The sequence below is a fragment of the Hypanus sabinus genome, chromosome 23 (assembly GCF_030144855.1).
Source record: "Hypanus sabinus isolate sHypSab1 chromosome 23, sHypSab1.hap1, whole genome shotgun sequence".
In the NCBI taxonomy this organism is placed as follows: Eukaryota; Metazoa; Chordata; class Chondrichthyes; order Myliobatiformes; family Dasyatidae; genus Hypanus; species Hypanus sabinus.
The window spans coordinates 35,455,316-35,467,414 of record NC_082728.1 but is presented as its reverse complement, the minus strand read 5'-3'; the positions used below and the strand labels follow the sequence as shown (position 1 = coordinate 35,467,414).

Genomic DNA, 12,099 nt, shown 5'->3' with positions numbered 1-12,099 from the left:
ACCCAGCACCAAACTGATTTTCCACAATCTACTTGCATGTTGAAATTTTCTCATGGCCATTACACATTACCCTTTTCTATCTCTCATGGCAATTCATAGCCCATATCCCATCTACTATTTAAAGCCTGTATGTAATCCCCAACATCCTTTGCCTTTACCCAGAAGGATTCCACACCTGATCCTATTTCACTTCCTTCCAAGGAAAATTTATTTTTTAAAGAGCAAAGCCACCTCATCCTTTCTGCCTACCCATCACACCTCACTGCTCTAAGCACTACACTTCATTTCATAGTGTTCACATGATGTCATTTAATTTAGAAAAAGGAAAAATTTGAGCAAATGAAATAACCAAATATGCAAGGAAAAACAAAACTCCGCAATAAGCTGTCAATTGAACTGCATACCCTTACTAAACAATGACCAAATCCACAAGTCATGCAGCTCTAAGTGTGCAACAAGAAACCACATTACCACATCAAGGCCACCTCCCACTGCATTTGGCATCTTACAGCATAAAGCCCAACGTCCACACTTTGCGGGATGAGCAGAACGCAACTCACTCAAGCAGTCACGTAACCAAATGGGAAATAATACACTAGCAGAATGAAGTGAGGAATTAAATGCCAGGGGTGGCAGTAGGTATGAACCTGCCACATCCGACTCCTCTCACTGAACAGGCAGAGCTAAAAAAATCCATACAACATTAGCACCTGCACTTTTGGCCATTTCTAATCATGGCAAATAAAGCACACAAATAGGTAGAAGCTCCAACAACAGCGACGTTAATAGCAAAGCTCTGCGCTTGAACACATTAGGTAAAAGTGCAGACTTCAACCAAAAGCACTAAATTAACCTTAGGTTCTTCCCAAGATACATGCCTGCCATAGAGACCATACTTCAACCAATTTGTTCCATGTTATCCTAAAACAGCACAGAATACAGCAATGATGGGACTATACAATTCTGCTGCAAACTACCAAAGGCTCATGCTTGAGAATTGGCCACAGTTAGCTAAATTATTCTAATTGCAGCACTGGCATCCAGCTACTGGAAAATTCCCAAGTTGCACCCCACCCTCAAGTTATGAAAGGCGCTGACATGGCTATCAAGTGACATTAACCTACAACATGCTCACTGACGTCCCTCTTTGACAGAAACCTAGACTTCAGCACAACTCAATTCAAACAACACAAAACAGCAGAGACAAGTATGACTGCCCTTGAGGCAGGACTCGATTTCACTGATCCCTGGTAAAACAGGGTAGCAGAATCAAAGGAAGATGCTTTAAAAGCTGGAGAAATATTGAACCCAAGAAAAACAGATGCAGTTTGAGATCAATTTTCAGTTTCATGATTCCCGCACCAGTACCTCAGCTCCAATGATTTGTCAAACTTGCTTCAATACTTCTCCTTTAGAGCAAAGATGGAAGAGGAATGTTGAATTCCTGCTCAGAATTACAGGCTATCCTTGCACTTAGTCAACCTAAAGGAACATTCAGGCATGTACAGGATTTGTAAGACATGTTGGCAACTACCATCTGCAGGAATGTGCTTGACATTCACCAGTATCACTCAAAGTCTGCCACAATCAAATCATAGACTCACTGCTTGCCAGAAATTAAATCAGACCGGCCACAAAAATGTTGTGACTACAAGTTATAGACTGGTTACTGTTGGCAAGTCCCTCCTCTAAATCTCCTGACTGCAAAGTCTTGCCATCTATAAAGGATTAGAAGCGTATAGAAACATTTGCCATTTAGAGGGACCAATGCAACATCAATTTCATAAGCACCACCGTATTGATCAGAAAGTCTACTTGATTGGTACTCTATTCACTTCTGTCATTGCCGGCACAACAACGTACTATTCTCAACATTGAGATAGAGCGCGGAATAGGCTCATTCAATCTTTCAGCCCTGTTGCCCAGCAATCCCCCAATACAATCCCAGCTAAAGCACAGGACAATTTACAATCACCAATTACCCTACCAACTGGTGGGTCTTTGGACTGTAGGAGGAAACTGGAAAACATGCAGGAAACTCATGCAGTCACGGGGAGAAAATACAAACTCCTTCCAGGCAAAGGCAGGAATTGAACCTAGGTAGCTGGTACTGTAAAGCGTTGTGCTAACCATCCCATGTGCAAATCACTCAGAAGGTTAACTAAACTTATGAAGGACGAGGGCACAGGGGAATACAGACCCTGCATTTCACACCACCGTTTGGAAACAATCTTTCTCCTCGTGGATCTAACACCTAGAAGACCACCACGTCAATGCCTTCACCAGACGGTGCTGGAGCAACTCTCAACTACTTTGCTGGCCTTGTTAACATCCAAATTCCATTAAAACACATTAGCACAATTACAAAAATAGCTGCTACTCCGACAAAAATCTGAGACAACTTTTATAAATAGAAATTACCATCTGTCAGCAATAGCCATTTGTTTTCTCACTGGTGCTCAATATTCATAAAATATTTAAGAATAAAAAGCACAGCTTGAATTAAGAACACAAGCATGGGGGGGGGGGGAGAGAGACTGGTTGCTACAACAGAGAAGTCTCATTGATGGAAGAGACAGTCGACACAATCACTTACATTCAATAAGGTTCAATGCAAATTACCACTGAACAGTTGCTTTTCAAGTGTTATCTTTCAAAATCATAGAGTGACTAAAGTAAATACTCATATCTAAACGATGTTGGAAATATGGGCTGACGCTGCCGGTAGAAACATCTTCTATTTGTAGATTTTTAATTAACAATTATCAACCTTAAAAAGATAATATTAAAATTGATCTCTACACAAATGCGTCTTCAATCGGGCTTATAAAATGCAGACACTATAAATAGAACATGAACAACAAGCAGCATCATTAAGAGTGCAAAATGCTTAGGACACAAACATGCAAGTCACAGCTGTTTTTATCCTATGCGATAAACGGTAGCTGCCAGAGCACATCTCTGTGAATGACTTGGACAAAAAAAAACACTCAATTCGAGCGAAAGTTACCCTACATTTATTAGTGGAGTTCAAATTTGAAGCAAGACCAGCACACAGCGTACCTTCAGAGCCAACTTTCGAAGATCTCCAAGCACACAGTTCGAGAATTATGAAAAAAAATAATGCTGCTATTGTGCTTCACTGGACACATGCAAGTGCATTTTACGAGTTCTGACCAGCTCCCACTCCAGAATGGGGCTTACTTTTCATTTAATGCAGTCTCTTTGCTCTCAGAGATGCATTCCCGCCTTGAATATAACAATTTCCACAAGTTCCATGCATTAAATAATGCGCAGTAAGCATTAACGTAATAAAAAAAAATGCAGAGACAAGTCAAATGAATTCCAAAATGAAGTGACAAAAGGCGGCTCCGAGATATTTTTCTCCAAATAAATAAATCATTTGCAACTAAACTTCAGTTGAAACAATTCGGTTCAGCGAAGCGGTTCAATGACCTCACCCTTGGATGATGGAACCAAGACAAAAATTCCTCAGATAACGGTAACAATGTTACACGTTTCAGTTGAAAACCATCCCGCGGAGGACACAATGTAGCCACAACTCAAATACTTTACCTTTCGTTTAAAATAAAGTGCCTCTACAAACTAGGAAAACGTTTCTTGCAACTTCCGCAAAGCAACAACTGCGCCAAAACAATGCACTCAGTTTTTTTTACCTCACTGAAGCACAATTTTCCCTCACTTTTAACGTATAAAACTCCCTAATGAAAGAGACGAACGGCAACTCCACCTCAACCTAAGCTGATTGCTTAACTCCCACCCTCCTCATCACTGATTGGCAACTCATTCATAAAAGAGGATACTTTTCCCAACTTCAATTGGTCCAGTATGTTTGTCAATCATTTGGGCTTCCGCTGAATGCCGTCCTGCAATTTCAATTGGCTGTTGAGCCTGCCTATCATCCCATCTCCACGGAGATACAAAGCACAGCCCAAATCAGATTGGCTCTTTCTCTTATTAACCGCAGCGTTTCCGGACACTTCCGTCTATGGGTTAGGTTGCGGTAATGGGAGGGGGTTGGATTGGCAATAGCGGGAGCGCACGTGAGCTAGTTAGAATAATTTATTATCGGCCTTTCCTCCTTTTTGACCAAATTGCATTCAAGTGTGGCAAAAAAAAACCCAAACATTTTATGTTCTTATTTATTTTGAAATAATGAAGTCAGTAAGCGTAAAACACTTGCTGAAGTGTCCTGGGATGAAGTGACTTGGTGAACCGTGTCCTGCAAACCAATGACATCATTGTCTGTGCGGGGAATACTGCAAATACCATCGGCTTCGCAGCGCCCCCACCGACAAAATCCCCAGCGTCCTGCCATTGTGCCTTCCAGTCTATTAACGCCGAATGTGCAAAATACCAACAGGCAAGCCGTCTGAAAAACGTGGAAAAACTTCTAGTGAGCGCTTACGAGTGTAACCGAGTTAAAAATAACGTTAACTTATTCTGAACTAAATATTTCAATTAATCTTACTTTGCAATCTAAATATTGTGCATTGCAGTTGTTAAATAAATAAATCAGTCTAAATAATAATGCGCACGTGAATGAAAAACCAATGAGTTCTTTCTAACCACCAAATAATTTTCTAGTGTACTTCCCTTAAATTTGACTTTATACAACTCATCAATCAAGCATAGTTTTGGCACTGTCTGTCTAGTCTTCCTATTTTAATTGGTTCATCTCCACCTTATCACTGTCATCCAACATCTGGTTTCTTTGACCTGGAGCGTGTGACTGAGAGAGGCTATTCATTGGCCTTATAAGGCAAAATGAGGCATGCGGACACTCGGTCCAAATCACACGCAAGCCATTACATCACCTTCCTAGTGGGATCAGTAGTTTGCCCGCTTTCACAGACACAGCCCACGTAGGATTAGCAGACGAAATACCACACTAGGTTCCTGAATGTAGGATGGGTATAAATTCCAATGCTACCTCAATGCCTTCACCGAGCTCCTCTGCGGAAATTCATCTGTAAATCTTACAGCAATCTGCAGTCATCCGTTTATCATCCTGACAGCGTTGCAAATCTCAATACCAGGAGTCACGATATTAACAAAATGGTTATCTGCGTTGCTTTATGATGTGTCTGGCCATTGAATTGGTCTCAAAAACGTCTCCACTAATTGAAACGGCAGAGGGCTGCGTTTCTGTCATTAAAGATCAGGTAGCGTAGCAACCGGTACGGAAGAGAGAACATTGCGCATGTTGCACCTCACATAAGGTAGATCAAAGCAGCCATTTTTGTTTAACACGCTCGATGAATGTCAAAACACTGAGCCTTTAATAGCATTCTTTCATGCGCCTGGAGTATACAGTACATCATTTTTAAACATATTTCAAGGTTGAATTCTCATTATTACCAATGGTGTAAATGCTCGTGGCATCTATATATAAAGCAGATTTTGGTCTGATCCATACTAAAAGCCATTCTAAATAATGGTTTCTACATTAATATCATAATTCAGAGGTAATTATTGTTAAATGAAAAGCTTATGTTAAGTGAGGCATTATTCTCCAGAGATATGTTATTCCATTCCCCTCCATCACGCTCCCCCCCTCCCAGAAAATGTGGAATAGCATGTTGATCATCGCAGGTACATTAAAAGTAAAATCAACTCATTTGATTCCAGATTCAGGATTGTTTATTGCCAATAAGGAGGATGAATTTAGGGCTATTCCAGACATATGCAGCATAATGTAAACACAATAAGCATAAAGAACACAATTTTAAAAACAATGAATATAAATATAAAACTGTTAAATACATAGACTGAATTGTATGAAGTCACACTATGTGTCATTTGCCTTATTGACACTATGTGTCAAGGCGCATGTGTATGTGGCAGTGCTGGATGAGGTGGGTTAATGGGTGGAGGTGATCAGCCTGTCACTTGTGTAATTAACTGTTTCTGAGACTAGTATTCCTGATGTGGATGCTTTGTAGCCTTTTCCCATGGGAGTGGGACAGTGTGGGTGGAATCTATCATGATCTTCCTGGCCTTTTCTGGCACCTTTCTGAAAATATGTCCTTTATGATGTGTGGGCTGATTTTGGTGATGCACTGGGCGGTTTTATGAAGAAGTCATAACTTCATCAGTCTTGTCCTCATTCAAAATCATCTTATGTGCATATACAATTACCTGTTGGCAACAGTGAAGACTGATGAGTGAAAAGTCTGGTTTAATTTTCTCGCCTTACTTCAGGAGTATTAACATGAATTATACTCTGGCCAAAAACATCACCTAATTAATTAACTGAACAAAAATTTGGAATTAAACACAAAATCATTTCAGGCACATTTCTGGATCATATGGTGATCAACAGACAATAAAGAGATAGTAAGTGGTAGTGATTATTCTTATTTTTGCACAGTTCTAGTATTCCCTGTTTAATATCTTTGTGAGCAAACTTTTACCAACCTTCTTATTAATGTATAATTTTATAGAACACAATAGTGCAAAGCTTCATATTTGTTTCCGCAGACAACACCTTCTAAACCTACAGTATGACTTCTACCAGCTAGGTGGACAAGGACAGCAAAAGCTTGGGAACAACACCATCACCTGGAATTTGCCTACCAAGCCTCACACCGTCCAGGCTTGGGTGTACTTGGGCATTGCTTCACTGTTGCTGTATCAAAATCCTGGAACTCTTTTCCTATCAGCATTGTGGGTATACTCACACTACCATGATTCAAGAAAACAGCTCACCACCTTCTTCTCAAGATTACTTAACATTGGAGAATGACATTCTGTCTCAGCAATGAAGTCCATGGAATAAATGGGGGAAAAAAAATAGGATTCCTGATTGAAAATTGTATGATTCACTTAGAAAGTCATATAGATTTTTCTAATCTTACTTTTAATTGATTGGAATTGATATGTTTCCTTTGCCAATATCTGCCTTCACATTTCTGTGTTGTAATAATTTTTCAAAAATACAGTCCTCAAATTTATTTTTTAATATAAAATGATTACTCTCTTTACTTGTTAGATTATTGTTTTATTAATTTACTTAATGTGAATAATTCATTGGGATATCTTGAATGATTTTTTTGTCTTCACTACTCATTAAATTAGTGATATTACAGTCAGAAAACTGGAATATTAAGAAATTAATTTAACCCATTCTTACTATTAAATTTATTCTGTATGTTACATATTTTCCTTATAAATCTACAGAATGTTTATGTAGCTCATTTTAATTTTACATGCCCCATGTTTTATGAACCGAACAATGACTTTCTGGATTAAAATGTCTCATTGATCTTTGATTTATTTATCTTTCTTGTTACTTGGCCTCATGCTCCGAATAATTCTAAATGTTGCTTTTGATTTATGTGAGATTTTGTTTTAAAATGTGTCATTTCCTTGAAATATGAAGATTAATGGCAGAGTTGTACTAGAGTCTGGCAAACAGAAGTCTCCACTCCTATGAGATTCAAAGGAGAGGGATATCCAGCTCATGCTTCAGATATTTGCAAAAGCTGTTGTGTATTCCAGGGTAAAAAGTTACATTCAGTAGTCCAAACTGGGGATGGGAAAATATAAATCAATTGTAAATTATTAATACTTATTGTGGTGGAGGCAGATACGATAGGGTCTTTTAAGAGACTCCTGGGTAGGTACATGGAGCTTAGAAAAATAGAGGGCTATGGGTAGTCCTAGGTAATTTCTAAAGTAAGTACATGTTCGGCACAGCTTTGTGGGCTGAAGGGCCTGTATTGTGCTGTAGGTTTTCTATGTTTCTATTCTACTTTAAAAAAAAGCAAATGGGGAAAATAGATTTCTGTTGTGTTCAACTGAACATTGACAAATCCTGCAAGGGACTGCAGATGCTGAAAATGGATCACAAACAATGTGGTGGAGGAGTGCAGCAGGTCAATTGACATCTGTCAGAAGAAGTTAACTGTTGATGTTCAGGTCCAAACACTGGATCAGAACAGAGAATTGGGACAATCAGATTTAGCAGTGCCAAGTATGGCAGGAGAGCAAGGGTGTAGATGGAAGAGAATGGGAGGTGAATAATCACCGGAGGCAGACAGAGAGGGAGAGGAAAAGAGAGGAGAAAAAGAAAAAAAAAACAGATGGAGCAGGGTGGGTGCAGGGGATTGTGAAGATAGGAGACAGCTGCTGGAGGGAGACATACACTACCTGTTCTGGATTTGGTTAAGTTATGGAGGTGAGAATGGGAACCATAAGGGGAGAGGTGAAAGGAAGAGGAAACAGATGGAGGTTGGGTGGTGGTGAACAGCCTACATGTAAGTGGGTGGATAGAGACATTAGGGGATAAAGATGGGTGAAGAGAGAGGGTGGGGCAAGGATGGGAAAGAAGATGGGAGGGTGGGACGATGAGAAGGAGCGGAGTAGATGGGAGCAGGGGTGAGGAAGAGGGGAAATAAAGAAAATTAGGGGTCATCTATCTAAAATTGGAAAATTTGACTGCTCAAGCAGAATATAATTTGTTGTTCTCCTAGTTTGTGTTGGGCTTCATCCGGGCAGCAGAGAAGGCGAAGGATACAGAGATTAGTGTGGGAATGAGGAAGGGAGTTCAAATGGTCTTCGACTGGGAGCTTGTGCTGACCATTGTGGGCTGAGCATTGCTGTTCTGTGAAGTGGTCACTGAGCCTGCTCTTGGTCTCATCAAGGCCACATCGGGAGCACCAAATGCAGTTGACGAGGTTGGTGGAAGTATGTGTGAGCCTTTGTGTCATCTGGAAGGGCTGTTCAGCTATCTGGATGGTGGTGGGGAAGGAGGTGCAAGGACAAGTGTTACATCCACTGTGAGAGCAGCGGGAAGTTCCAGAAGTAAGGGGGTAATGGATCTGAAGAAATGAATGGACCATGAGCCACAGAGGGAACATTCTTTGTAGAAGTCGGAAAGAGGTGGGGAGGGAAGGATGTGGCTGGTGTTGCATCTGGCAGATGGAGGATTGTATGCTGGATGTGGAGGCTCATTGGGGGGATAAGTGAGGACCAAGGAATATTAACCTGTTCTGTCTGGGAAGAGGAAGGGTGAGAGCAGACGTATGAAAAGCAGAGGAAATGTGATATCTAGTTCTATCAACCACAGCAGAAGGGAAGCCCCATTTCCTGAAAAACAAGGACATTTCAAATGTCCTGCAACAGAAAACCTCATCTTAAGAGCAGATTCGGTGGAGACAGAGAGTCTGGAAACCTGGGAAAAAGGAACGGCATATTTACAAGAGACAGAGTGGAAAATGTGTAGTCTAAATAGTTGTGACAGTTGTAGTCGTAATAAATATTAGTGAGTAATGGATAATTTGCAAAACTCAATGATTTTTCACCTTTGTCACTAACTTTCACCCTCCTCTCAAATTAATGTACACCATTTCTAATACTTTTCCCCTTTTTTTAGGTTTGACTGTTTCGATCTCAGGGGGCAAACTATCCACTGATCTTTAATATAAATCCACAGGCTTCCACAGCTACATTGATTGATTCAGTTAAACTTGGAAGTCCTCAGGTCTTGGAGGAATCGATGTCCGCATTCAGGAAAACCTGGACAACATCCAAACTTGCACTGGTAAAGCACAAGTAACATTTAAGCTGCACATTGCCAAGGGAGCGTCTACCATCTCCACATAGTGAGCAAAGACATTACTGTTTGCCAAATTCCTCACCTTGGGTCGGGGTAAGGGTGGGCAGAAATGGAGGCATCACAAATGTCCAGAAACTTAAATGGACTGAACACATAGGTAATATGGACAGAACTGGTCAGGGGTTGAATATTTTGTAGTGTATGACTCTCAAAACCTTTCCCTCAGCTGGAAGGTATGTCAGGATGCACTCCACGTGACTGGTTGAATGTAGCTCCAACATCACTCCAGAAGCTCAAGTCTATCCAGAAAAAAAAAACAACTCACCTGGATTTAGACTTATCCTCCATCTTAATGTTCATCCCATCCACTACAACTACATCCATAAGACGAACTGGAAACAACTTACCAAAGGTTCTTCAATAGTACCTATCATATCCACACTTCTAACATCCAAGGGTAAAGACAGCAGGAGTACAGAAACACCAAGACCTCCAAGATACAAACCATTAATGGAAACATGTTGCTCTGCCATCATTGCCATTGGGTTAGAATTCTGGAACTTTCTACCTTGAATGAACCCACTCTGGAAATTCCTCCACCACATGGACTGCAGTGATTCATAAAGCTGCCTCACCATGACATTCTCAAGGTCATTTAGAAATGGCAACAATTGCAGTCCTTTCCCATGACCAACTTATCTCAAACATTAATGAAAAACAATGGATGAATTAATTTAATGCAGGAATATAACGATGATTTGGTAGACTGGAAATGCCAAACATCACAATTCATGTCAGTGATATCACTTGGATAAAACAAATTTACCTTTTCTATCTACCCTGCTGCCTATTTAACCATCTGAAGAAAAAAAAGGTATCTTTATCCTGGTAAGGAGTTTCCTTACTAACTTCTAATCCCATCCCATCCTCACTGCAGGATAAATATTGTAGATACACCCAGCTCATAAAAGAAAGAATCAACAATGAAAGACCACAAACATTCTTTAAATATAGCAGCTGAAGTAAATATATTTTCAGTAATTAGAAGTTACTTTTTTCATGTTTCAACCAGGCTGAACAAAATCATTTGTTGCAACAGGACGTGGATATCTTCCAAAATTGATTTGAAATGTGACCTTGCAAAATATTAACTGTTTGGACTGTATATTCTGTATTGACAATGGCATAAAGCAGATGCAAAGCAAACAAGCAATATATTTATAAGCCAAATGTTTGTGCAAACTGATGGATTCCATTCACTCTTTCTCAAGCATAGTTTCCCATAAGTATTTCACATAATCAAAAAAGTATGTAGATTTTTATGTATGTACAGAAATGTAAATTGTATCCTCAAGCCCAAATGAACTGAGAAATTAGGTTCTCTGCCTATGTGTTTCTCAGTGGAATTTGATAATGAGTTGATTAATATATCTGGGCAAATATGTATATGGAATTGGATCTCCCTCCGATGTGACATAAATTTGTCCTCCATTGAACAGAATAGATTTAGTGTAACAGTTCTGATGTATAATAACTTATTAGGAAGTTATACGTGTATCAACTGCCTCTTGCCTGACTGACTTTAACCAGCAGTGTGTTTGCATAAAGCAAAGTGAAAGAGGATTTAGAGACTCCAAGGCACAGAGCTACAAGACACAACCTTCAGCTTACATGCTGTGAATGTTAAAATAATATAAAGTGGAATCTGATTCCCTGCATGTCTAAGGCAGGGAATGTTTCACAGAATGCCATTTTGATAAAGGCATCAGCATTAGCACAGCTACTACTTTCAGATACAATGTAAAGGAAGGAAATTAGGCTGACAGGAGTCACAGGAGACTGCAAACAGTCGAATCTGGAGCAAAAAACAACTGCTGGATGAACTCAGCAGGTCAAACAGTATGTGCAACCTCGATTTCTCGTACTATTATTTTGGAAGTTGCCATTTTAACTAATGTCTCTTAAACCTGCATGGTTGAATGTATGCTTAATAACAAGAGTGAATCCCTGCCAAAGGTGTTTGGAGATATCATCGACTACATTTATTTGATGTTCAGTGTGGACTTTGTGGGCTGAAACTCCTGTTCCCATGTTTTACTCTCCACGTTTCCATGACCCTATACTAAGCAACAAGTAAATGGGCAGAGGAGTTTTCAGCATTTCCAACTTATCCCATGGTGCAGAGTGCAATCAACTACGTGCAAGTCATACTGCAACCAACTGTATACAGTACATTGTGGGTCAACTCTTAGATGTATATTAACCAAAAAGAGGATCCCATCCTACCAATGTTCAGTTGGTGCATTGCCGCGTGCATAACAATTCATGTAGGTAAATGCTCCAGATCCTGGCATCACTCACAGTACATTTGCTCTGTGATCTGCAGTAAACCACTTCATCTGAGTCCTCTGCAGCAGAGTTCATGTGTAAACTGGCAGTACAGGGAGCTGCATCTGTGCTGCCATTGACTATTGAAAAGTTGGGACGTGGAGTGCCTGCTGACAATAGACTCCACA

At 40.1% G+C, this 12,099-nt stretch overlaps 1 protein-coding gene across 7 annotated transcripts in view; it reads right to left on the bottom strand.

The window, feature by feature from the left end:
* Positions 1–3,749, bottom strand: part of LOC132380127 (myosin-10) — a 171,915-nt gene extending 168,166 nt beyond the window's left edge. For 3 of the 7 annotated variants that reach the window (XM_059948727.1, XM_059948728.1, XM_059948729.1), the window contains exon 1: positions 3,577–3,748. The gene's annotated coding sequence lies outside the window, so the exon portion shown is untranslated. Of the gene's footprint in view, positions 1–3,576 lie in introns of all 7 variants that reach the window. The other 4 variants (XM_059948721.1, XM_059948722.1, XM_059948724.1 and 1 more) reach the window with 3 other exon arrangements.
* Positions 3,750–12,099: the final 8,350 nt, after the last annotated feature.